The 27,140-nt window shown below is 45.8% G+C and overlaps 1 long non-coding RNA gene across 1 annotated transcript in view; it reads right to left on the bottom strand.

Annotated features, from left to right (window-relative positions):
* LOC144799882 (uncharacterized) overlaps positions 1–26,491 on the bottom strand; it is a 181,948-nt gene extending 155,457 nt beyond the window's left edge. Inside the window, exon 1 of the long non-coding RNA XR_013603893.1 lies at positions 26,051–26,491. This is a non-coding gene — a long non-coding RNA (uncharacterized LOC144799882). The remainder of the gene's footprint in view (positions 1–26,050) is intronic.
* Positions 26,492–27,140: the final 649 nt, after the last annotated feature.

Below are 27,140 nucleotides of genomic sequence, written 5' to 3'. Positions count from 1 at the left end.
GTCCCGGGAAGCTTGTTTCCTTTCCAGTAAAGAATTGACTTGGTAGTTTGGTCTGCCCTGTTCCCATGATGCACTGGGCCAGGGACAGACTAATTTGCATGTAGCCAGGTTCTGAACTGGGATGGTGCAGTGAGCTAAAAAACCGGTGATGGATCAAGCCCTGATCTTTTGACTGGGTATGAGCGTTCTGCTTAATTCAGATGCTCTGTCCATCACCACCCCCTTTTCTGAATCGTTTTGGCCACTATAGGAGTGGAAGGGTATGCTCAGACATGAGTCCCTTGCTCACTGCACCATCAGGATTCAAGCAAGCCGGGCCGAAGACGGCTGCAATGCCAGAAACCGGTCCCCAGAAGCTTGTTTCCTTTCCAGTAAAGAATTGGCTTGGTAGTTTGGTCTGCCCTGTTCCCATGATGCACTGGGCCAGGGACAGACTACTTTGCATGTAGCCAGGTTCTGAACTGGGATGGTGCAGTGAGCTAAAAAACGGTGATGGATCAAGCCCTGATCTTTTGACTGGGTATGAGTGTTCTGCTTAATTCAAATGCTCTGTCCATCACCACCCCCTTTTCTGAATCGTTTTGGCCACTATAGGAGTTGAAGGGTATGCTCAGACATGAGTCCCTTGCTCACTGCACCATCAGGATTCAAGCAAGCCGGGCCGAAGACAGCTGCAATGCCAGAAACCGGTCCCCGGAAGCTTGTTTCCTTTCCAGTAAAGAATTGGCTTGGTAGTTTGGTCTGCCCTGTTCCCATGATGCACTGGGCCAGGGACAGACTAATTTGCATGTAGCCAGGTTCTGAACTGGGATGGTGCAGTGAGCTAAAAAACGGTGATGGATCAAGCCCTGATCTTTTGACTGGGTATGAGTGTTCTGCTTAATTCAGATGCTCTGTCCATCACCACCCCCTTTTCTGAATCGTTTTGGCCACTATAGGAGTGGAAGGGTATGCTCAGACATGAGTCCCTTGCTCACTGCACCATCAGGATTCAAGCAAGCCGGGCCGAAGACGGCTGCAATGCCAGAAACCGGTCCCCGTTAGCTTGTTTCCTTTCCAGTAAAGAATTGGCTTGGTAGTTTGGTCTGCCCTGTTCCCATGATGCACTGGGCCAGGGACAGACTAATTTGCATGTAGCCAGGTTCTGAACTGGGATGGTGCAGTGAGCTAAAAACAGTGATGGATCAAGCCCTGATCTTTTGACTGGGTATGAGTGTTCTGCTTAATTCAGATGCTCTGTCCATCACCACCCCCTTTTCTGAATCGTTTTGGCCACTATAGGAGTGGAAGGGTATGCTGAGACATGAGTCCCTTGCTCACTGCACCATCAGGATTCAAGCAAGCCGGGCCGAAGACGGCTGCAATGCCAGAAACCGGTCCCCGGAAGCTTGTTTCCTTTCCAGTAAAGAATTGGCTTGGTAGTTTGGTCTGCCCTGTTCCCATGATGCACTGGGCCAGGGACAGACTAATTTGCATGTAGCCAGGTTCTGAACTGGGATGGTGCAGTGAGCTAAAAAACGGTGATGGATCAAGCCCTGATATTTTGACTGGGTATGAGTGTTCTGCTTAATTCAGATGCTCTGTCCATCACCACCCCCTTTTCTGAATCGTTTTGGCCACTATAGGAGTGAAAGGGTATGCTCGGACATGAGTCTCTTGTTCACTGCACCATCAGGATTCAAGCAAGCCGGGCCGAAGACGGCTGCAATGCCAGAAACCGGTCCCGGGAAGCTTGTTTCCTTTCCAGTAAAGAATTTACTTGGTAGTTTGGTCTGCCCTGTTCCCATGATGCACTGGGCCAGGGACAGACTAATTTGCATGTAGCCAGGTTCTGAACTGGGATGGTGCAGTGAGCTAAAAAACGATAATGGATCAAGCCCTGATCTTTTGACTGGGTATGAGTGTTCTGCTTAATTCAGATGCTCTGTCCATCACCACCCCCTTTTCTGAATCGTTTTGGCCACTATAGGAGTGAAAGGGTATGCTCAGACATGAGTCCCTTGCTCACTGCACCATCAGGATTCAAGCAAGCCGGGCCGAAGATGGCTGCAATGCCAGAAACCGGTCCCCGGAAGCTTGTTTCCTTTCCAGTAAAGAATTGGCTTGGTAGTTTGGTCTGCCCTGTTCCCATGATGCACTGGGCCAGGGTCAGACTAATTTGCATGTAGCCAGGTTCTGAACTGGGATGGTGCAGTGAGCAAAAAAACGGTGATGGATCAAGCCCTGATCTTTTGACTGGGTATGAGTGTTCTGCTTAATTCAGATGCTCTGTCCATCACCACCCCCTTTTCTGAATCGTTTTGGCCACTATAGGAGTGGAAGGGTATGCTGAGACATAAGTCCCTTGCTCACTGCACCATCAGGATTCAAGCAAGCCGGGCCGAAGACGGCTGCAATGCCAGAAACTGGTCCCCGGAAGCTTGTTTCCTTTCCAGTAAAGAATTGGCTTGGTATTTTGGTCTGCCCTGTTCCCATGATGCACTGGGCCAGAGACAGACTAATTTGCATGTAGCCAGGTTCTGAACTGGGATGGTGCAGTGAGCTAAAAAACGGTGATGGATCAAGTCCTGAACTTTTGACTGGGTATGAGTGTTCTGCTTAATTCAGATGCTCTGTCCATCACCACCCCCTTTTCTGATTCGTTTTGGCCACTATAGGAGTGGAAGGGTATGCTCAGACATGAGTCCCTTGCTCACTGCACCATCAGGATTCAAGCAAGCCAGGCCGAAGACGGCTGCAATGCCAGAAACCGGTCCCCGGAAGCTTGTTTCCTTTCCAGTAAAGAATTGGCTTGGTAGTTTGGTCTGCCCTGTTCCCATGATGCACTGGGCCAGGGACAGACTAATTTGCATGTAGCCAGGTTCTGAACTGGGATGGTGCAGTGAGCTAAAAAACGGTGATGGATCAAGCCCTGATCTTTTGACTGGGTGTGAGTGTTCTGCTTAATTCAGATGCTATGTCCATCACCACCCCCTTTTCTGAATCGTTTTGGCCACTATAGGAGTGGAAGGGTATGCTCAGACATGAGTCCCTTGCTCACTGCACCATCAGGATTCAAGCAAGCCGGGCCAAAGACGGCTGCAATGCCAGAAACTGGTCCCCGGAAGCTTGTTTCCTTTCCAGTAAAGAATTGGCTTGGTAGTTTGGTCTGCCCTGTTCCCATGATGCACTGGGCCAGGGACAGACTAATTTGCATGTAGCCAGGTTCTGATCGGGGATGGTGCAGTGAGCTAAAAAACGGTGATGGATCAAGTCCTGGTCTTGTGACTGGGTATGAGTGTTCTGCTTAATTCAGATGCTCTGTCCATCACCACACCCTTTTCTGAATCGTTTTGGCCACAATAGGAGTGGAAGGGTATGCTCAGACATGAGTTCCTTTCTCACTGCACCATCAGGATTCAAGCAAGCCAGGCCGAAGACGGCTGCAATGCCAGAAACCGGTCCCCGGAAGCTTGTTTCCTTTCCAGTAAAGAATTGGCTTGGTAGTTTGGTCTGCCCTGTTCCCATGATGCACTGGGCCAGGGACAGACTAATTTGCATGTAGCCAGGTTCTGAACTGGGATGGTGCAGTGAGCTAAAAAGCGGTGATGGATCAAGCCCTGATCTTTTGACTGGGTATGAGGGTTCTGCTTAATTCAGATGCTCTGTCCATCACCACCCCTTTTTCTGAATCGTTTTGGCCACTATAGGAGTGGAAGGGTATGCTCAGACATGAGTCCCTTGCTCACTGCACCATCAGGATTCAAGCAAGCCGGGCCGAAGACGGCTGCAATGCCAGAAACCGGTCCCCGGAAGCTTGTTTCCTTTCCAGTAAAGAATTGGCTTGGTAGCTTGGTAGTCTAATGCACTGGGCCAGGGACAGACTAATTTGCATGTAGCCAGGTTCTGAACTGGGATGGTGCAGTGAGCTAAAAAACGGTGATGGATCAAGCCCTGATCTTTTGACTGGGTATGAGTGTTCTGCTTAATTCAAATGCTCTGTCCATCACCACCCCCTTTTCTGAATCGTTTTGGCCACTATAGGAGTTGAAGGGTATGCTCAGACATGAGTCCCTTGCTCACTGCACCATCAGGATTCAAGCAAGCCGGGCCGAAGACAGCTGCAATGCCAGAAACCGGTCCCCGGAAGCTTGTTTCCTTTCCAGTAAAGAATTGGCTTGGTAGTTTGGTCTGCCCTGTTCCCATGACGCACTGGGCCAGGGACAGACTAATTTGCATGTAGCCAGGTTCTGAACTGGGATGGTGCAGTGAGCTAAAAAACGGTGATGGATCAAGCCCTGATATTTTGACTGGGTATGAGTGTTCTGCTTAATTCAGATGCTCTGTCCATCACCACCCCCTTTTCTGAATCGTTTTGGCCACTATAGGAGTGGAAGGGTATGCTCAGACATGAGTCTCTTGCTCACTGCACCATCAGGATTCAAGCAAGCCGGTCCGAAGACGGCTGCAATGCCAGAAACCGGTACCCGGAAGCTTGTTTCCTTTCCAGTAAAGAATTGACTTGGTAGTTTGGTCTGCCCTGTTCCCATGAAGCACTGGGCCAGGGACAGACTAATTTGCATGTAGCCAGGTTCTGAACTGGGATGGTGCAGTGAGCTAAAAAACGGTGATGGATCAAGCCCTGATCTTTTGACTGGGTATGAGTGTTCTGCTTAATTCAGATGCTCTGTCCATCACCACCCCCTTTTCTGAATTGTTTTGGCCACTATAGGAGTGGAAGGGTATGCTCAGACATGAGTCCCTTGCTCACTGCACCATCAGGATTCAAGCAAGCCGGGCCGAAGACGGCTGCAATGCCAGAAACCGGTCCCCGGAAGCTTGTTTCCTTTCCAGTAAAGAATTGGCTTGGTAGTTTGGTCTGCCCTGTTCCCATGATGCCAGGGACAGACTAATTTGCATGTAGCCAGGTTCTGAACTGGGATGGTGCAGTGAGCTAAAAAACGGTGATGGATCAAGCCCTGATCTTTTGACTGGGTATGAGTATTCTGCTTAATTCAGATGCTCTGTCCATTACCCCCCCCTTTTCTGAATCGTTTTGGCCACTATAGGAGTGGAAGGGTATGCTGAGACATGAGTTCCTTGCTCACTGCACCATCAGGATTCAAGCAAGCCGGGCCGAAGACGGCTGCAATGCCAGAAACCGGTCCCCGGAAGCTTGTTTCCTTTCCAGTAAAGAATTGGCTTGGTAGTTTGGTCTGCCCTGTTCCCATGATGCACTGAGCCAGGGACAGACTAATTTGCATGTAGCCAGGTTCTGAACTGGGATGGTGCAGGGAACCAAAAAAAGTCGGTGATGGATCAAGCCCTGATCTTTTGACTGGGTATGAGTGTTCTGCTTAATTCAGATGCTATGTCCATCACCACCCCCTTTTTTGAATCGTTTTGGCCACAATAGGAGTGGAAGGGTATGCTCAGACATGAGTCCCTTGCTCACTGCACCATCAGGATTCAAGCAAGCCGGGCCGAAGACGGCTGCAATGCCAGAAACCGGTCCCCGGAAGCTTGTTTCCTTTCCAGTAAAGAATTGGCTTGGTAGTTTGGTCTGCCCTGTTCCCATGATGCCAGGGACAGACTAATTTGCATGTAGCCAGGTTCTGAACTGGGATGGTGCAGTGAGCTAAAAAACGGTGATGGATCAAGCCCTGATCTTTTGACTGGGTATGAGTATTCTGCTTAATTCAGATGCTCTGTCCATTACCCCCCCCTTTTCTGAATCGTTTTGGCCACTATAGGAGTGGAAGGGTATGCTGAGACATGAGTTCCTTGCTCACTGCACCATCAGGATTCAAGCAAGCCGGGCCGAAGACGGCTGCAATGCCAGAAACCGGTCCCCGGAAGCTTGTTTCCTTTCCAGTAAAGAATTGGCTTGGTAGTTTGGTCTGCCCTGTTCCCATGATGCACTGAGCCAGGTACAGACTAATTTGCATGTAGCCAGGTTCTGAACTGGGATGGTGCAGGGAACCAAAAAAAGTCGGTGATGGATCAAGCCCTGATCTTTTGACTGGGTATGAGTGTTCTGCTTAATTCAGATGCTATGTCCATCACCACCCCCTTTTTTGAATCGTTTTGGCCACAATAGGAGTGGAAGGGTATGCTCAGACATGAGTCCCTTGCTCACTGCACCATCAGGATTCAAGCAAGCCGGGCCGAAGACGGCTGCAATGCCAGAAACCGGTCCCCGGAAGCTTGTTTCCTTTCCAGTAAAGAATTGGCTTGGTAGTTTGGTCTGCCCTGTTCCCATGATGCACTGGGCCAGGGACAGACTAATTTGCATGTAGCCAGGTTCTGAACTGGGATGGTGCAGTGAGCTAAAAAACGGTGATGGATCAAGCCTTGGTCTTTTGACTGGGTATGAGTGTTCTGCTTAATTCAGATGCTCTGTCCATCACCACCCCCTTTTTTGAATCGTTTTGGCCACAATAGGAGTGGAAGGGTATGCTCAGACATGAGTTACTTTCTCACTGCACCATCAGGATTCAAGCAAGCCGGGCCGAAGACGGCTGCAATGCCAGAAACCGGTCCCCGGAAGCTTGTTTCCTTTCCAGTAAAGAATTGGCTTGGTAGTTTGGTCTGCCCAGTTCCCATGATGCACTGGGCCAGGGACAGACTAATATGCATGTAGCCAGGTTCTGAACTGGGATGGTGCAGTGAGCTAAAAAGCGGTGATGGATCAAGCCCTGATCTTTTGACTGGGTATGAGTGTTCTGCTAAATTCAGATGCTCTGTTCATCACCACCCCTTTTTCTGAATCGTTTTGGCCACTATAGGAGTGGAAGGGTATGCTCAGACATGAGTCCCTTGCTCATTGCACCATCAGGATTCAAGCAAGCCGGGCCGAAGACGGCTGCAATGCCAGAAACCGGTCCCCGGAAGCTTGTTTCCTTTCCAGTAAAGAATTGGCTTGGTAGTTTGGTCTGCCCTGTTCCCATGATGCACTGGGCCAGGGACAGACTAATTTGCATGTAGCCAGGTTCTGAACTGGGATGGTGCAGTGAGCTAAAAAACGGTGATGGATCAAGCCCTGATCTTTTGACTGGGTATGAGTGTTCTGCTTAATTCAGATGCTCTGTCCATCACCACCCCCTTTTCTGAATCACTGTCTGTAGGTGGGGCAGCTGTACTACACAATTATCTTATTTCTATTATGGTCTTGCAGATGAATAGTTACTTACTATGAATGATTTGTGGCATGTGAGGTAATATATAAAAACAAATATGCAGACAGACATCCTGCTGTCTGCCCATAGGAAAACTATAGCAATGCACTACATTACAGGAAAGGATTAAGGAATAGGATATTGTATTTGGCATGTTCATCACAGACTATCCCATCCACAGAATGCAAAAGCACTTAGGGCCCGATTCACAGAATGAACTTAAGACTCAATCCTAAACTTACTACTATTTTGTTATTCACAGAATGCACTTGCTACTTTTGGCATTCACAGAATGAACTTACTACTTTTGGTATTCACAGAAGTTAGGATTTTGTCTTAAGTCTGTCTTAAGTCTGTCTTAAGTTTGTCTTAAGTCTGTCTTAAGTCTGTCTTAAGTTTGTCTTAAGACAAACTTAAGACAAAATCCTAACTTCTGTGAATACCAAAAGTAAAAAGTTCATTCTGTGAATGCCAAAAGTAGTAAGTTCATTCTGTGAATGCCAAAAGTAGTAAGTGCATTCTGTGAATTCCAAAATAGTAGTAAATTTAGGATTGAGTGTTAAGTTCATTCTGTGAATCGGGCCCTTACTCTTAGTCGCACTTTACTCCATGTCCTCACCCTCCGTCACCACAGTTGGCATTACTTTTTTTCAACAAAATTGATTTGCTTGGCAGTAAGTAAAATAATTATTAACCTAATTTACTGTAGGTAAGTTAGAGGTATTAGGCCAGATAGGTAGATGTTTTACTGATCATCATCATCAAGTGCCTAGGCTTTTGCTAGTACTAGTGAGTCACTTTGTTCGATAATTGTTGAAAGGGAAACATTTTAACTGAGGTAATCCGTTATGGTAGCAATAATAAAATATATCATATGGCCAGAGGAACTTAGCACATGCAAAGAATGTTTATTCTAATTTTATGGAAGGCTGGGACAGAAGGAACTTAGGGAAGGAGTTATGGACTCAGAAGTCGCTGAGTGGGCACTGGGATTTAAGGGAAAGACAACTATGTTTTGCATTGCCATGAAATTTGTAAATGGGCCTACACATTATGAGGCAGACGCACATTGCACAGCCAACAATGCACTGCCGCTGATGTAACCATGCAGCCGATAGGTCACCCATGGATGTCACTGGCAAAATGCCATGGGTAGGGGGAGAGGGAGGTGATTGATGATGGTGGGTGGGTAATAGGGATAAATAATATATGTTATACTTGAAAACTACTGTGAGTCAGGGGAGTAGTCTGAAATACCACCTCTCAACCCTCTGAATCAAAAACCTTATTAAAAACCATTCCAAGAAAGTAAAGGTGAGAAGAATGCCACTACAGAAGAACACCCTTGTCCCTTGATATTTTTCTTCCTAGGGATTTTTCCATTCATCATTGCAATGTTCTTCTAGTATTTGTATTCTCACCCTTGGCTTTGCTACTCACCATTTAAGTTTTACATTCTCTCAATCCAGACTTCACCATTGAAAACCATCCATCTAGCCAAACATGACACTCAGTCTCAACGAACCTTTCACCAACATACATTTGTTATTTACCCACCCATGAATCCTTTCACCCATCAAATCCGCCGGAGGATTCCTTTCACCCACCCACCAAGGCAGGCATCCTTTCACCCATACAATTTCAGCCACCTATAGTGTTTGGATCCTTTCACCCATGCGTCCTTCTCTTCCAGACATATTACATTTCACCCCTCCTTTCTCTGTCTATCATTCTTTTCCTTTTCTATCAACCCACCATAGTTAAAGGTCTTCAAAAAACTTTCTCTGCAGATTTTTAATGTTTTTTGCGGGCACCGCTTAGCTCGATAGATCACTATTTGCATACTCATACAATGATCCATTCCATTCTTCCAGGTACCAAATGTGGGCAATGAAACATCTTTCTACTGCTTTATAATATCTTGTTTCACCAGGTTTAAGCCGAGGAACTATGGTGTAGGATCTGTTTTGGATGAAATGGAATCTCTCAGGACAGGACCCGTTCCACACATGTCACCGCCCTTTGCCAATATCCCAAGAGTGTGGTGCATTCCCACCGCATATGTAGAAATGTACCCTCATCCATCCCACATCTAAGGCACAGTGGTGAGACAATGACACCCATGCGCCACAGGCGATGTTTGGTGAAGTAAACTCAATGTAAGCATGTTTATTGGATAAGAAGTCTGGATGATATTGCCACCTCATGTGGTGTAATAAGAGCCTCGGCTCAATTGTCATCATCTAGTGTGGATATATCCCCCAGCCATGTCTGTCGTAGAGTTGAGAGTATGGTGGCACCATGTGTTACTAATGTCTGGTAAATCTGCCTGATTTTATGTGTACCCAAGTCACCCAACAGTAATCTTCCCTTCAAAGGATTGAATTCTGGTAGGTCATGGAGGTCAGTATGGAGGGGGGTTAGAACGTGGTGCAGCTGGAGAAATTTATAAATTGGTGTCTATGTAGCCGAAAGTCTGCCTGTAATTCTTGGAAGGACTTAAGGACTGAGCCATACATGACATCTACTAGGATCGAGACACCTATTACATCCCATTGCTGAAACCCCAATAGAGATGTCACCTGTCCTAAGTCCTAAGAAGCTCCATCCCCAGAACGGTAGCACCTGAGTCAGTTGGGCCCACCAACCAGCAACCAGGGAGGGACAGATGACTGAGGATTGGTAAGAAAGAATAGTGCAGCATCGGCATACGGAGGAACTCTATCCAACAGTTCCAGTGACCACTCAAACCCTCTCACTAGCGGGTCCAAACAAACCCACGCCGCAAGGGGCTCTATAATAAGGATAGGGATAACTAGCATTCCTGTCTCGTGCCCCTGCTTACCTCAAAATATTCTGAAAGGGCTCCAGCGACCCAGACCAAGGCCGTCAGTCCGGTATACAGGAATTGGACATACAGAAGAAAGCACAGTCCGAAGTTGATGCTCCGAAGCAGAGCAAATAGATATTGTCAGCTGACAGAATCGAAAGCCTTGTCCACTTCAGAAAGGAGCACCCCAGCCAGCTTCTCCAGTTAATCAACCATTGCCAGAGCATTGTAAACACACCGGATCTTGTGACGTGTGGATCTCTGAGGATTAAAAACCACCTGGTCTAAATGAACAAGATCCGGCAACAGTCTATTAGCCAAGGTCTTGGCCAAAAGCTTCATCTCAATATAGAGGAGGGAAATCGGTTGATAGGTTGATAGGTAGAATGAGCATCTGGTGGGCATCCTGGTTTTACAACGATCTCCCCATGTCCAGTTGCGGCATAAAAAGCTTCAAAAATTCACTTTGAAAACCACAGGGCCCAGGGGTCTGCCACGTATGCAATTCGGCCAAGGCCAAGGCCGATGCGAGGTACTCTATTGTGATTTTTTTCTTCTAGTTGTGAGCGGGCAGTGTCTGACAAGGTGAGCGGCGGATTGTCTCTAAGAAATTGCTGAAGCGGTTTTAAAATAATGATTGTTCTGAGCGTATAGTGCCTTGTAAAATTCTGCAAAGGTCTGGGGTACATCAACTGGGTCCGACACCAACTCCCCCCAATGGTCCTGTACCACTGGTACCGGCGACATGGCCCTGGCCATCAGGCATAGCATGTGCACCATACTGCCAGATTTATCACCCCATTAATATATATGGGGCAGAGTGGACTGACACCCGCCTTCGCCTCGTTTAAAAGATGCTGTTGATAGAGCTGTTGGGTCAGGTTAAGCTGCAATCTCACCTCCTCCTTACCGGGACTCAAGCAGTCCCTCTCCAATTTGTCAATCTGTGATTCAAGGTCCACCTGGTCTGGAGTTCCACATCTAGTATCCCCAAATCCAAAGCTTATGTCAATTCCTTTAATAGCTGGCTTAAGAGCCTCCCACAGTACAACTTTCGAAGGGGTCATGGGTATTTTGAATGTAAAGTATACTTTAATTGTGCCCTGACAGGTGCGCTATAAGACGGGGTTTGGAGTAGCCATCGTGACATTCACCATCGAAATCTGGGATCTTTTGCGCCGGTGTGAAAATTTAGTGACACGGGATAGTGGTTTGAAAGCCCCAACGGGTAGATATGGGGTGATGACACCCTATATAGATATGTGGCAGGAATAAACAAGTAGTCTAATCTGGAGAAGGATCCATAAATAGACAAATAATATGTTTAGCTGGTCTCAGCAGGATGGTGGACCCTCCATGTATACGCCCAACCTAAGGTAGTCATGAGAGTGGACAGCCTGGAATCCTGAGGGGAGTCCCACCCGCTCTGAGTGTGCCATCTGTCCACCCTGGATTAATAACGTCCTTCCAATCCCCCCACCAGACATAGACCACCAGGCAGTTCACCCAAAATACGGATGAAATATTCAATGACGGTTGCCCCTAAGGGAGGCGGCATAAATGCTGCCTATAGTGAGTTGCTTCCCATGAAGTTCACCCACCACAACCACATAACAACAGTAGGCATCTGACCATACTTTCTGAGGCAGAAAGGGGACCCTGAGGTGGATCAGGATGCCCATACCACGGGCGCCCCTTGTGAACCATAATGGAATATCTGTGAGTAACCATAACAAGCAAGGCATGGGGTCTTAGTCCCCCAGAAGATGAGTCTCTTGTAGTAGAACCACGTCCGACCCTATAAATTTTGCCTGGCAGAGGACCACTCCCTGTTTGATTTGATCAAGGAGCCACCTGACATTCCACGTAAGGATTTGGAGAAGGCCCCCTTGTCCCCAGAGGCAGAGTTAGTCATGAGTGTCTTTGACACATCTGTATCGTAGGGAAATGTGTGTCTGACTGAATCTGAGCAACGGGACTGCAACAACTCTTGGAGAAACCATACTTAATATCAACCATGCACGCCCTCCCACTCCCCCATACTTCAATGAACAAGAAGTATCTGTCATGATTAGTGTCCCCTCCAAGCCCCAGCGGGAGGCATGGGGTAGAACACCACCAATGGATCCGACTATCCCAACACCCAAAAAACATAGTCTCTAGAGGAGGTCCTGGTTATGTCTGTCTAGAGTGGCAGTCAAAATAAAGGTGCACATAGAACCTATGCCAAGGACGTGTTAATGATCAAACCCCACAGAAGTGCACCTGCACATCATGCACATATACTGTACAGATGGAGAGAGAATTCACGCAATCTCATCATGACAGGAATCATAGTCAATATCACTATAGCAATTAGATATAGTAACCCAGCGTAGCAGTCTCACAGGACACAGCAATATCATGGCATCATCAGCATTCATCATCAGCACTTGAGCTTCTCCAGGACGATTGTGATCTGTTGCAGCACCTGGAAGTGGACTTCTTGGGATGGTTGGGCCGATCACTGTGTGACAAGTCGGAGTCCTTTCTGGGTTGAGTATGAGGTTTAATCACCACAGATTCATTCATCCATTGGAAGGCAGCCTCTGGATTATCACAAAACAATGTTTGGGAGTTGTAGACAACCCGCAACCGAGCTGAATTCAGCAGCATGTATCGGATCTTGACGTTCCGTAACTTTTGTTTAGCCCCCAGAAAGGAATGTTGTTGTTTCTGGATCATCATGGTGTAATCCGGTAAAATCATAATAAGGGCTGATTCATATACAATTTTCTCTTGGCTCCGTGTGTATTTTAGAATAGCGTCCCAGTCCAGGTAGTTGAGGAGTTTTGCGGTGATGGGTCTAGCCCTCAGCCGAGGTGGGGATTTCTTAACAGGGGCCAATGTGCTCTTTCAATCACAAAGCAAGATGACAGGGACTCCAGTGGGACCACCGATTTCAACCACTGTGTCAGGAATTTTTCCATGGATGTGCCCTCACAGGTCTCTGGGAAACACACAAATCACGAGTTGTTTCGGCGTGAGTGACCCTCCACTTCTTTGACCCGTGTTGCAGGTTCCCTGGTTGTGGCCGTTAAGGTGGCCACTCTCTGTTGTAACGTCGTTGCGGTGTTCTCAACCCCAGATACTCTTGTTTCGCTTCTGTAATGCGGTCCACCGCCTTCCGCAGATCCTGGCACAACAGTGGTACTTCGGAGCCCACCACCCCAATCCTAACCTCCAACGCCTCCCCGGACTGAGTAATGGCCGTCAGCAGCATAGCGTTGTTAGGACACTAGGACTGGGACTTCGCCCGATCGGCGCTCCGAGTATTGGCACTTGTGAATTGGTCATAGTGCTCTGTTTGGCTGTAATCAATGCAGATTTGTCTTTGGACATCATGAGGGGGCACGCATTCTAAACCCCTAGGGCAGTGTCCTCATTGGTCTCAAGGAGACAGGCTCTCCTCCACCTGGTGGTAGCAACCTTCAACCCCTCAGCAGGTCCAGTCTGCCTCAGCCGCAAACAACACCGGGGCCTAGCCTGGGAGCTTCCGCAACCAAGGGCGGACCGCGAAACAATGCCCCCTAATGATGCAACACTCCACATAGTACTCTCTGATGTCTGCGTTGCCACCAGCCCATAAAATGAGGAGACGAGGCCTGGCAGGTGTACGGAGAGGCCCACACACCTGAACTGCCACGCCAATTGTGGCCCCCCTCTTTCACCAAGGAAGCTCTCTAAGGATCGGTGTGCATCTACCGCTATGTGGCCCCCACACCACTACGAGCGATCACTGACCAGCTCCAAGATCCCTCACCGTGATATGTCTATGGCCTCCAAGGGAAGATACCAATAGAGGTGGGGGTTAGAGAGAGGGAAGGAGGTCACAGAAACTGGCACCTTATATCTGTCGGGGGCCCAACCAGTGTGCCCAGGGTGCCACAAATTCCAGAGGGAGAAAGGATGGGAGGGCCCACAGCTGCCGGCACGACCAGTATGGCTCTAGTCAGGTGGGCCCCACCACCTGATCACTGACTCAGTGGAACCCCAACCGTTGCCCGCATTTATAACGGGTACTGCACCTGCCCCCCAGATTTCCTCAGCGGACTCGGCCAACACACCACCTCACTGCGGGCGCCAGGTCACGAAGTTCCACAGGCCTCCGGGGCACCACCTCACTGCCACGATGTACAGCTCCTCCTTCTGCCACCCCAGCCTGGCTCACACAGATCCCTCTGCGGTGTATGGCGTCCGCTCCCAGGGAAACGAGACACCAGTGACCCCACTAACTGCAGGCTCAGGTCCGAGGGATGGCAATGTCATTGATGTGCGGCAACCTGGCCAAACAGGGTCACCCCCACCACCATGGCACTACATACCAGGTCGGCCCAGGGCACGGAACGAGGCCGCTCGTCTGTCCTTCTCCCCTACAGTGGTCCACACCACTGGGACAACCTCCAGCCACTACCGGCCCAGGCTCGGGCACCTGGAAGGTGGATCTGTCATCCTAGTTTGGCGAGATGATGGACGGATTACATGCTGGCTGCAGGGAGCTCTCCTAGAGCGTGTCTGACATCTTCACGCCCCAAGTAATGCCCCCCAGTTTTGTGTGTCATTTAAACTATTTTGGAAATGTATTCTAATACTACTTAAAGGTATAATAATTATATTAATAGATTACTACATTTTTTGCTTCAAACTCATTTGATGTATAATCCAGACTTTTAGAATGTATTATTTTATAATGTATTATTGCTCCAACACCCAGAGTGCCTGGGAAAGCATCTGCCACTGCTACTGGTGATACCTCCACACCAGACCAGAAACAAGCCTTCAGTGAGGAATCCACTTCTGCAAGTTTGGATGATGGAGAGCAGGCTGGTCCATCTGGTCTGTATAGGCAGACAGCTCCAGAGAGTCTTAACTCACACCTACACCTCCCACCCCAGCTGTTAGCACACCTCAGCCTCTGAATACCTTCATTTCCTGTGTCTAAAGGAAGTCATGACAATCTTGTGGCCCCCAGTCCTGACAGCTGTTGATCCGACACCACCACCATCTCCATTTTTGTCAGGATCAAATGGGATGGGGGTAAACTGGGTCAAGGACACAGGATAGAGAGAGTAGGGTTTGTGGGAGGGAATCTGTGCGCCTGAAAAGTGAGGCCACTGGGTTACTAGTCACCCTCACCATCGACCAAGTCTTGGGATCCCTCAATCAGATCCAAGACATGATGGGCAGGTCCTTACAGAGCCCTGGGAGATGAAGCTTTTACTGAGGAGCGCAATGTTCACTTGGAAAATATCAACTTGAATTTGGACTCCCTGATGGGGGTGCTGCAGGATTGCTTAACCGATAAGTAGAAATCTTTTCCAGCAACATTTTCCCTTTTCTGTGGTCCAACTAAATCTGTGTATACTACACCGGCCTCAGCCATAGAAAGAGACACACCGCCTGATCAAAAAGCGCCAAGAACTGCCCGAAATTGGACCATGTGTGTTTATGTGGCGAAAGCAGTTGGGCAGCAGGCGCAGCCAAATACTGAACTTTGGTAAAGGACTCCAGCACCTTGAAAATGGGTTGTAAAGGAGCAACGGTGATGTAAGTAAATTGCAGTAATCAACATAATCGGCATTGCCCACTGGAGGGAATAATGGTAGACTGCCAAGGCACCACAAGAACCAGCATGCTTGAGTGCGTAGCCTACAGAGGCGCCCACCAGGGGGCAAAGATTATAAGTATGCGCAATCACTGTGTGGATGTGTTTGTCAGGCTTCAGATGCTGTGGCTATCCTTTGAGAAAGGTCAATGTTTGACCAAAATGCATTAGGAAAACAAACCTGCCAGCATTGTAATTAAAACAAACTTGTGATCACCGTGAGGAGTGCGACTCATTCCTTTCTGAAGAGAGAGAACCTGATGTGATATATATATCGTCAGGAGTACCCACCGGTTGGTCTACAATGTATGCTGCATACAAGAGTAAATCGGTCAACGATCTGAATCTGAGGTACAACGTCAACAAACCCACGGGAGGAAAGGTGAGGCAAGCGCGCGCCCGGGTGCGCTGTTTCCTTCCCCGATCCTGAGTCGGTTTGCGAAATCAGCGACGAGACGTGGTGTGCATCTGCACTTCCACCTGACCTGTCCCTACAGCCAAGCCTCAGCCAACTACGTGTCCAACCAGAGTTCACGTGAGCTAGACGGCACGAAGCGTGAAATCAATTTCACCAACAGGGTTGCGCACTAAGCACTGTGAACAACACAAACAAACCATGGCGGACGAGTATATGAAAGGACTGTCAGGGTTCGCCAAGTGCCTACCTGAATACAGCATTGAACTACATCTCCCAGAATACCATTGGTCTGGGAGGAGTGGAGGAGGACATATATTCACGTGAGAGCATTGGTGTGGTGCACGTGATTTGTCTTTACTGGGTGTTTTCCGATGTCAGACGCCTGATTCCCGCGCTGCCATTATAGAGTTATGTGACGGAGTCCTGAAGTTTTCCTGATACGACCCGCGGCTGTGAGGTTGTGTTAGGTCTTGGGGCTAACAAGCGAGGAGTTCGTCGGATTAGTATTTGTGGAAGTGCGCTCGCTACTGGCTTGGGAGACGCTGGACTTGCCCCCTCCTGAGCCCGAGTTGCATGTTCCGTGTTTTGTTCCGGTGCGGGAGACGCAGGATTGCCCCCTCTCGTGACCGGAAATCTTTGTGTGAGTGTGGTGTTGCCGGAAGACGCTGGAGTTGCCCCCTCTCGGTTTTCACCAGTGCGCTACATATGTCCAGAATCAGGTCAGCATAGGAGACGCGGGATTTGCACCCTCCTATGACTGTTTGAAGGGTCTTGGTTCCTCCGGTTCGGGAGACGCTGGATTTGCCCCCTCCTGTGACCGGAGTTTACTGTTTGGTTCCTAGGATACAGAGACTGAATAAGGTGCGAGCGCCATCTAGTGGTAAGAGAGACATTTCTTCGGATTATCTCCCACTGTTCCGTTTTTCAGTATCCTTTGCTGATGGCAATTGTGTTGTTCAGAACAAGTCATATCTCAGATTCCCAGGAACAGCCTTTGGAGGAACCTATAGACGCTTGAACTGTTTTTTCTTTTTTCTTTTTGTTTTCACTTCCACATACTGCACGCTTCTCAGGAAGGGTCTTCCTGGGAGGGTTGGTTTTCCTTTGGAGCACAAGGGGTGAGAACGCTAGGTATGTATGGTTCTGAGTCAAGGGTATTTGATAAGAACACATAAGGAAGGGTATCAGTCTAATGGTCTAATGTGGACTCCTGTCTTTCCAGGGATCTGTCCCGTAACATGAGAGAGGGTATCTCATCTTGCACATTATAGGAAGAGGATCTACGCCTGAGAGTAATCAGGTAGGGGTTCTGCTAAACGTACATAGAGCCGATAGGTAGAAGAGAGTCTGATGTTAACGTGTGTTCTTTATCTCTACAGGCATCCCTTCCGCAGCAGTTCCCGCCCCGGCTTTTTCCCTCACCTGCTTACCACCGTACTCTGTAAGCCGTTGCGTTCAGAGTGCGGGGAAAGCTGGAGGTGGAACCCTATTAGCATCATCCTGATTCCGAGGAGCTGTTAGACCGTGACAAGGACGGGAGGCATCAGCCAAGGCGATTTTTAGTAAAACACAACGGAATATCCAGCCAGCTGGTAGTACAAGGGCTGAATTGACACCCACAAGCCTTCGACAAAAAGGCAACACGCTAGAACGCTTCAGGCGTATGGAGATCAGCAAATGGTGGGAGGTGACCTCATTGCAAATCTACTTAGAGGTCAACCGTATAAAAAGGGGACTCCGGATTTTCATAATACCCACTCTGTCAATACATATGCCAAAAGTGCTACAAGACTGGGTTGAGAATACAATCGCATGTTCCCGGAGAATGTTGGAAATCTTAATAGCAAATGCCTGGGATGAACAAAAATGCCTGATTGGACAAATACAAGAACTAATGGATGATTTAAAGAAGGAAACAGACCAACAGGAAGAGGAAAAAATAATCAAATCAGTGGATGATAAAATGAAAGCATTCGAGAAAGACGTAGTGGCCAGAAAACAGCGCAAATTTGTGCACGACAAAATGGACTCCGCAACAGGCTGCATACTAGATAGACTTTGCAAGAAAATACGACAAAGTAAGATCTGAACTTAAGAAGGACAGAGCCTTGGAACTCCTAGAAACAAGCAAGGAGGGTTCTACTATTGATTTGAGTTTGGATCAAGATTCACTGGACAGCACAACATCTGGCAGTATGGAACAGCAGTCTTTTTCCCGGGAACTATTCCTCGTGCAGAAAGCGAAAGAACAATCAAAAAGAGGGAGGTCGAAAGGAAAAAGACAAGAAAACGCAGGCAAAACCACAAACGAAACATCAGGCGCAGAAAATGTAAGATCGGCATGGGAACAAGAGGCCAGAAGGAAAAGAACCAATAATGGAGGAGACTTCACCGAAACTAACGGTAATGAATCTGACTAACAAGATTCTGTCTAATGATGAAAAAGGTGTATTAGAATTAGGCTTGTCTTTCAGCCCTGAGACAGGTTTTAATTACGCACAAGCCAGAGTTGACCTGTACAAATTTGAACGTAAACTGTGTAAAATGCATGCTTTGATAAAAGACCCGAGAAGGACCTACACCAACCCCGACGATGACAGTGACATAGGTTTAACAATTGACGACATCACCACACTGCAAACCATGGCGAGCCTTGAACTGCAGGTATCGTGAGACCTCACCTCTGATTCCCTTGACCCTTTCAATCCCACACATACCAAGGACATTTCTAATCTCCTTGGTATAAATACCGGAGAAACCGCCTATACTGGATTTAGAGCCAAATCTAAGTATGTACCCATACCGGCTAAAGACAACATTGATGTATTTAGCGACCTTGTGGCTCAAGATTTACTTAAACTCCTAAAAGACGCCAAAGGGAGGAGTAACATGACAAGATCCCAATGATAGGCGGTGAAAAATCTACAAAAAGATCATGAGCTAGTTATCAAACCCTCCGATAAAGGAGGTAACGTGGTCTATATGACGAGAACAATGTACACCAGAGAGGCTCACCGCCAACTCAGTGACAGCACATGCTACGGGAGGGTAGACAGTAAATATCTAATTGTTCTAAAAAATCAGTATCACAGTAAACTAGTGGCATGGCATGAACAAGGTCTCCTAACATGGGAAGGAAAACAGTTTCTGAAAAATGACACCCTCACCACGCCCACACTATATCTTCTACCGAAGATCCATAAAAATACCAGCAAACCACCAGGCAATCCCATAGTGTCCTATAAAACAAGCCTGATGGAAAACACCAGCACATATGTTACCACTTTTTAGTCCCCTTTGTAAAAGATCTCACGTCCTATCTGCGGGACACACCTGATTTTCTTCACAAGATAAAAGACATCAAAATAGGGGATAATGACTGGTTGATATGTTTAGATGTGGAGGCTCTTTATACGAGCATAATGCATGATAATGGACTGAAAGCATGTCAGTTTTTTCTTAAAAAACAAAAGGCAGAGTTTCTACAACACAAATTAATGCTACTTGATATGATCGCAATATGCTTAAAAGAAAATGTTTTTATGCTTGAAAATGAATACTACAAGCAACTGCAGGGAACTTCCGTGGGCACCTGCTTTGCCCCAAGCTATGCCAATCTCATGGTGGGTTGGTGGGAGAAGCAGGTGCCCTAGAACGACCAAACAGAACACTGGATTTATAATGTGTCAAAATGGTTGAGATATACAGACAACATTTTCTTTGTGTGGAAAGGATCTGAAAGTGACCTAAATTTATTCATTAACTGTTTGAATTTGAATAATTTCAATTTGAAATTTACCAGACTTTATAGCCAAAGTTCCATTTAGTTTTTTGATCTTAAACTGACTGTGGAAAATGGAAGAGAGAGCACTAATCTATTCAGAAAAATGACTGCAGGAAATTCAATCCTGCATTCCACCAGCTCACACCCACCCCCGCAGCTTTAGATGGGGAATTCCTTATAGTGAATTCTTTAGGGCCAAGCATAATTGTAGTACTGAGGCATCATACACACAAACGAAGCAGGAGATGAAAGAGAGATTCAAAGACAGGTGGTACTCTAGAAAAGCTCTACACCAGACTAAAAAACAAGTGGAGAAGCAGTGTAGAGAAGAAATTCTAGAGAAAAGTAGAACCAAAGGAATACACAAAGATCCGGCCAAAGAACCTACCAGATATATCACCATATATGGCAGCCAATCCAAACAAATACACAGAAAAATAGATGGGACATCCTGAGACAGGACTCCATTCTGCATAATGAAATAAGTTCAGCTCCATCCATCACATACAAGAGAAGTGCATCACTGAGAGACATACTTGTGCATAGTCACCTCCAGCCCAAAGAGAACAATTGGCTCAGGCAAGCTAAGGGCTTCTGCAAATGCGGAAAATGCGAAGCCTGTAAACACAGCAGCAATGTCACAGAGATTACCCTGAGAGACCCAAAACCAAATGGAGAATACACAAACTGATAACCTGTAACAGAGAGTATGTAGTGTATGCCATAGTGTACCGGTGTGGCCTCTGGAACGTGGGGTCTACAACGTTTGCAGTTAAGAAGCAAATTTTAGAGCACTGGTGCGCGATTACTAATCGTGATCAAAGCTCCAGCCCTGCCAGACAGTTTGCTTAGGAACATGGTGCTGACTGGATCAAAGCCAGATTTTTGGGACTGGACACAGTCTACCCGAATCCCATGGGGGCAATCGAACTGCAGCCCTTCGCAAACGTGAGTCACGCTTCATCCTTTTAGCAGGCACCAAATTCCCAGACGGTCTTAATCAGGATGAGGAATTATACAGTCACCTGTAAAAAAAATTAGATAGAACCACTAACCTTGCCTTGACTGACCACTCACTTCCCGCCTCTTCCTTCACATTTCACACCCTCGCTTGTTTTTAACGTTACAACAGCAGACCTTGCTTATGTACAATTTATCGATCGGAATGTTATGGATTAACTAAGAATATTATCAACATGTGGTTCGAACAAATGTCGCTAATGTCATTCATCTGTTTGTATTTTTTCCAGGAGAAGGAAGCTGGGAGTCACCTGAATGTCACGTTCGTGTTAACCATATGAGCACTGGAGTCACAGGTGGACACCCTGATCTACTCCGGGTCATTTGCTTCTACGTAGACCATAGGGTGCTATACCTTCACTTGCACATACCAGCTAGTTTTCATGGACTACACCAACGTGCTCACTGATCTGACCAGATCAGTACATTGTATTACACATCCCTCTCTCCACACTGGAACAAAGCATAACATGGGTACTAGACCCACAAAAACATCTCTCTCGTACTAACGCGATGACCCACATTAGCTCAAGACAATCCGAGTAAAAACAGGTCTCACTACACTGAGAAGGACCATGAGTTTTCACTCATTTATTATACATAAATGCACAAATAACTGCTCAGTCTGATAGATATTGTTTTATTTCCACTTTAGAATTTTGGCACTCATGTTATTTAAATGTGACGTAACATTAATTTTCCTTATGTCTATGAAAGTGCAATTGTAACGACACCTTTAAAAGAGTTGTAAATGGAGGCGGAGGTCATGTGACCGAGACCACGGACGTGGTCGATATGCGTCGTCCTTGTCTGCAATCTCAATAAACTTACCTGCTGAAATTGATTGTGTAGGCTCAAGCTATTTTTTTCACTGGATTTCAATTCCCTGGAAATATATATTTATATATATAGATGTGTATATATATATATTCACTGAAAAAACCATAGGTTTCAGGCCTTATATAGTTAGGAATTAACATATAAAAAACCATTGAAATTGCTCCTATATAGTTAGTTGGACTAACTATATTTGGCGCACCCGCAATCCACTGCTGATGATGTCACATATTACATCATTCATGACACGGTCAGTGACATCACTGATGACATCACTGATGACATCTTAAATGACATCACTGATGACATCACTGATGACATCTCATTTGACATCACTGATGACATCACTGATGACATCATCCAGTGACTGTGTTTTTCTGTAAAGTTTAAATATGTTTTACATATTGAAGAATGAGTAGATGTATAAGTGTCTGGATGGAGGATTTAGTAGGTGCATGACTGACTATATGAGTGAGTGATTAAATGTATCTTACTGAATGCATAGGTTAGTGACTAAACTGTGTGAATGTGTGCATCAGTATGTCTGTTGTTGTGTAAGCTGCTGCATGTGTTGATCAGTAGCTATATGAGTGGCTATATGGGTTATTGATTGGTTGCCCAAGTATTTGTATGGGAGACTGAGTGTGTGTGTGGCTGGCTGGGAGGTGTGTGACTCTGTGCAGATCAATGTGTACTTGTATCAGTGATTGTATAAGAGAGTAAGCATGTGTTAGTATATGTTTGAATAAGTAAGGTGTAGATGAGGAAATGGAAGTGTGATTGATTCTTTACATGACTGACTAGGTGTGTGAGTAAATCCATGGATGAGTGGCAGTGTGTGAGTGTCTGCATAGGTATATGAGTGCATATGATAGTGTTGCATTGATGAGTGACTGTATGTATGAGTGATTGTATGGGTGAATGAGTGGATGCGTGTGTAGACCTAGGAATCAGTGAGTGCCTATGTAGTAACTGGTATTGGTGTGTCAATGGTTTCAAGAATGGTAGTCTGTATTTAACACGGGTGTATCAAAGGTTATATTAGAGTGTGAGGAGGTGCATCGTATTATCACATGAATGATGTAATCAGTGATGTCATCAGTGATGTCAAATGAGATGTCATCAGTGATGTCATCAGTGATGTCATTTGAGATGTCATCAGTGATGTCAAATGAGATGTCATCAGTGATGTCATCAGTGATGTCATTTGAGATGTCATCAGTGATGTCACTGACCATGTCATGAATGATGTAATATGTGACATCATCAGCAGTGGATTGCGGGTGCGCCAAATATAGTTAGTCCAACTAACTATATAGGAGCAATTTCAATGGTTTTTTATATGTTAATTCCTAACTATATAAGGCCTGAAACCTATGGTTTTTTCAGTGAATTTTCAAGGTTTTTTAAATGCTAATTCCTAACTATATAAGGCCTAAATCCTATGGTTTTTTTCAGTGAATTTCAAAGGTTTTTTAAATGCTAATTCCTAACTATATAAGGCCTGAAACCTATGTTTTTTTCAGTGAATTTGCAAGGTTTTTTAAATGCTAATTCCTAACTAAATAAGGCCTGAAACCTATGTTTTTTTCAGTGAATTTGCAAGGTTTTTAAAATGCTAATTCTATTAGCGGATAACGTTTAAATATGTTAATATCCTTGTGGGACCACCTGAGCAGCCCTAGGGATCTGATTTTTGGACCGGAGAAAGATGCTCTCTGATTGTGCCGTATTTCTTGCCTTCTGCCCCCCTGATTGTGCCGTATTTCTTGCTTCTGCCCTGGGTGTAATGGGTGTATATGTGTATTTATATACATGATTTGGTGTAAATCAGTTGAGTATTTTTGAGATATTTTAGTTAAAATAATATAGATATATTGGGAAGCAATTCCTTGCAGTTGACCCGCGGAGCCTACTAACATTTTTTGGGCTGCAAACACTTCAACCAGGAAGTGTTGTCAGCCATCTTGGGACTTGGCTTGGAAAGAAGTCCCCAAACAAATGTCAAAAAAAGTAAAAAGCATCGGATTTACACCAAATAACCAAAAGTACTCTTTCTGTACCAAGAGGTAGCTTTCTGTTTGGTATAATACTGTCTAGAGGTTTGGGCTGTAGTCGTCTTCAAAACTCTCTATGAAAATTAACTTTGGAAAAACACTTCTTCTGACCCTTCTTTTTCTCTGACTCCACTTGTCAGATTACCTACTGGTGACCGTGTGTGTCTATGTGCAATCATGGTAAGTGTTTGCTAAGGGTTGAGTAGAACTATGCCGAAGCTATTAACAAACATATGTTTTTTTACCCCCTCCACTTAAATCTGCCCCATGCCTTCCAGGATCTGCATGAATCTTTAGAGTCGTGCAATAGGCTTAACATGTTAACAGCCTGGAAATGTTATGCGGAATCATTAAAGAATACCAAAGTTATTAGACTATGAAACCGCTTTTGCCTCCTCATCCCACTTAACTTTGCTCCTCCTTCATTAATCTGGGTGACTCTTGGCATAGCAAGCAAACATACTAAATGTCTGCCAAATTTCATTTGGATTCAGCAAATTATGCGAAATGATGTCATAGTTATTAGCAATGGACATTTTTGGGCTCTTTCAAATGTGCCTCCCTTGACGAATCTGCACAAATATAAACATACTAAGAGTAAACTAAACATGTTAAGCATCTGCTGGATTTTGTGCAAATTTGTCAGCGCTAACACTTAATGCAAATCCAAAAAATACCTTTCCAACTAATAAGAGATCTGTAAAATGTAACCCCTTCATGCCCAGACAGGAACACTTTTTAAATGGTAACTGCTGAAAAATTACTGAACCAATTTACAACAAATCAAGCAAAGGCAATTCTTTCAGTGAAGATCTACAGGAAACAAACACTTCATTTAAGTCAATCTTTGTCATGAATTGGTTCACTTTCAGGCACATTCATGTTCTCATACAAAGCACTGTTATCAAAGTAGCAGTTATTTTAACAAATCAAGAGTGTAGAACACTTCCAGTTATTTTGCATTTATATGATCCAATGAGTTGAATGTCTTGAATAGTAAAACGCTCCTAGTAATATTGGTAGCAGTTGCAACCCGAAATAAGCAGCAGTGACAGGGTAGGCACACATACAGTCTCTTCCACAAAGACACACATATACTCACACAAATCCACATAATTCACAAGCGCACACATACACCCACCATTCATAAGCCTATACATGCGCACACATCCTTTCACAACCCACACATGCGCAGGCAGATACATTCATACATACACACATGAATTCATTATTCCGGTTGGGTGTTAGAAAAAAAAAAGAATGGCCCAGCCCTAGGGCACTCACTTTGCAGCGTGCCTGGCAATACGGTAATGATCCTATGTAGACTGAAATAATTATGAGCACATATCAGTGATTTCAAACAATGTACATTATGTGTGTGTGGGTGCATGGTGATGAAACTGTATTTTTTTCGGTCCATATTGCTTTGCCAATGTTTGGGGTATTCGTTGCTTGTGTTCGTATTTTTACTGTACATATATTAGCATATTAAACTGTTATTATACAGTTATGATAGAGTTTTTTTATACAAGATATCCCTCTTTCTATGCAAGTCTATCTTTATTTCAACTATGCAGTGTAATACTGTTTCATAATTTAAATTTCATAGCATCAGATGTGAAGTAGGCCTGCACGGCTTGGTCATGCTACACCCAGAGGACTCCTAGAGGAAGGACTAGCTGCTCAGGTCTGCTCCACCCATAAAATGGTGATTACACGTTGACAGACGTCCATACATCATTTGGTGCCCTCGTCATTTGGGAGGGCACCACGTGATGTATCGACGTCTGCCAATGTCCTACAAACAAAAAAACTTTTATCAAAGTACCCGAGGCGAACTGTCCTCCTCTGCTGGGAAAATAACACAAACGATTGTTTTATATATCCATAGCCCGTGTCTGTAATTGGAAAATCCGCTGCTATCTATGCATACAAATGCAAAATCTCTGCCATTCCTAACACCACTGACATCATCAGTGACATCACGGACCCTGCACGCAACTGCTCTTTCACACACCTTGAAATACAGCCTTGTACATTGACAGGTGCTTCTGCGTACCGACTAGAAATAACATGTATGGGGGTATGTATTACTAGTGAGGGAAATTACAGCACGCTTTATCATATATAGGCGTCCGCACACGCTCGAGCAGACATAAATCATCGGCAGTGGAAGCACACTATTTTAGCATTAATTCAGTTAACACATATAGATGTTATTTGCAGCTTCGGTTATGATTAGGCAATTATGCTGCAGTAATTGAAGCTAGCATTCAGTTTAAATATCAAAGGCTGTGTTTTACCTAATGCAGGCATGCGCGCCGAAGACGCTAATGGCGGCAGCAGCGGTGGAGCGGAAGTACAGATGATTTGTAGAGTGTTACTACAATGCGATTTAGTAGCGTGAACTCACTTTTATGCATCCGAAGCCTTAGGTTCAGGTCTAAATGGAGAAAAGTGTCATTGGAGTCAATTTTTGTAAACAAAGCGGGAGACGGAGCCTTGTGACATTCCCTTGGTAATAAATGCTTTCATGGCATTCCTCTTCACGCATAATGTTCTGAGTTGTTGTTGGTGCCTATTGCCAAGGGCAGGGATACGAAGACTGCGGGGCTCCCTCAGCACACGGGAGCCCCGCACCAGCCCACACTTCTTCATCGGGCCGGCAGCATCACCCGGTCTCCCCCTCGGCACGGCAGACCGGACGGGCACATCGAAGGCTTCCCCCAGGCAGGGGGAAGCGGAAACCACGTCCTCCCGGCCCCGCCCACAACCAGGCGGCGGCCATCTTGAGGCGGCTCGGGCCACGGCGGTGATCTCGGGGACAAAACGAGGGGTGGGCACCCTCGACATTAAAATAAAATAGATTAAAATAAAATAGGCCCCCCCCGCCAATTTTTTTTCCCCGAAAAATCGCGGGGTGCGCGCACGGTATGCGCTTACAGATATATAATTTTTTTCTCTTTTAATTTTCTCAGGAACTACTGGAGGGATTTACACTATTTAACCAAAAGCGTGATCTGCGTACCAGACTCTACCATTTTGACAAGTTTGGTGTAATTCCGTTCAGCGGTTCAAGCTGTAGCCGTGTCTAAAGGTCCTATGGAAATGAACATGGGGAAAACACGTTTTGGGACCCCCCTTTTTTCTCAGCCCCCACTTGACTAATCCCCCTAAAACTTTCAGGGAAGGAGAGGAGCGGAGTGGGCCATCTTCTTTGAGAAATTTGCGAAGATTCATCAACCAGCGCCAAAGTTACTCCCAATAGAATGTTGCGGATTTCCTATGGAAACTAGGTCCTAACTATATATACCTACTGGCGACCGCCAGTAGGTAATATATATATATATATATAGATATATATATATATATATATCTATATATATATATATT

This window comes from Lissotriton helveticus, chromosome 1_2, assembly GCF_964261635.1.
Source record: "Lissotriton helveticus chromosome 1_2, aLisHel1.1, whole genome shotgun sequence".
Taxonomy (NCBI): Eukaryota; Metazoa; Chordata; class Amphibia; order Caudata; family Salamandridae; genus Lissotriton; species Lissotriton helveticus.
Note: the sequence above shows the minus strand (reverse complement) of the source record. Positions and strands in the feature narration are given on the sequence as shown.